This window comes from Pinus tabuliformis, chromosome 4_2 (genome assembly GCF_031772625.1).
Source record: "Pinus tabuliformis cultivar Carrire ecotype Pingquan chromosome 4_2, CPIR1, whole genome shotgun sequence".
Lineage (NCBI taxonomy): Eukaryota > Viridiplantae > Streptophyta > Pinopsida > Pinales > Pinaceae > Pinus > Pinus tabuliformis.
Genome location: NC_142304.1, coordinates 42,331,807 through 42,332,179, shown reverse-complemented (window position 1 = coordinate 42,332,179; position 373 = coordinate 42,331,807). Strand labels below are relative to the sequence as shown.

At 44.0% G+C, this 373-nt stretch overlaps 1 long non-coding RNA gene across 1 annotated transcript in view; it reads left to right on the top strand.

The window, feature by feature from the left end:
• The first annotated feature begins 343 nt into the window (after positions 1-343).
• The window catches only part of LOC149168225 (uncharacterized), an 862-nt gene continuing 832 nt past the window's right edge, over positions 344-373 (top strand). Inside the window, exon 1 of the long non-coding RNA XR_016259326.1 lies at positions 344-373. This exon is cut by the window's right edge and continues 76 nt beyond it. This is a non-coding gene — a long non-coding RNA (uncharacterized LOC149168225).

The window sequence follows — 373 nt, the reverse complement described above, 5'->3', positions numbered from 1 at the left end:
GAGGAACAAGAAGCATTTATGTTTGGAGTTGGAGTGGCAGAGAAGTACGGAAGAAGCACCATGTCTCTGGCTGTAATAGCGTCGTAGGTGGCATCAGGGATAGGAATGCTAGCTGGAGCATGGATGTTCAAATCCCTCATGGAAGAAGCAGATCCCTCATAGTGAAAAATATTTTATTTAATATTATTACTCTGGACTTTGAATCATGACCCTACACATGTTTTCCTTTGGAAACCAATGGTTGGATCTGGCTTTCTCACCTCTAGAGTAACCACCCCAGGGGTTGCGGGACATTTTGGCTCATTTGCTACCTTCTGATTGAGGGAGGGTCCTCTGCTCCCAATTTTTCTAGGGTTTTATTTTGCCTATCCTT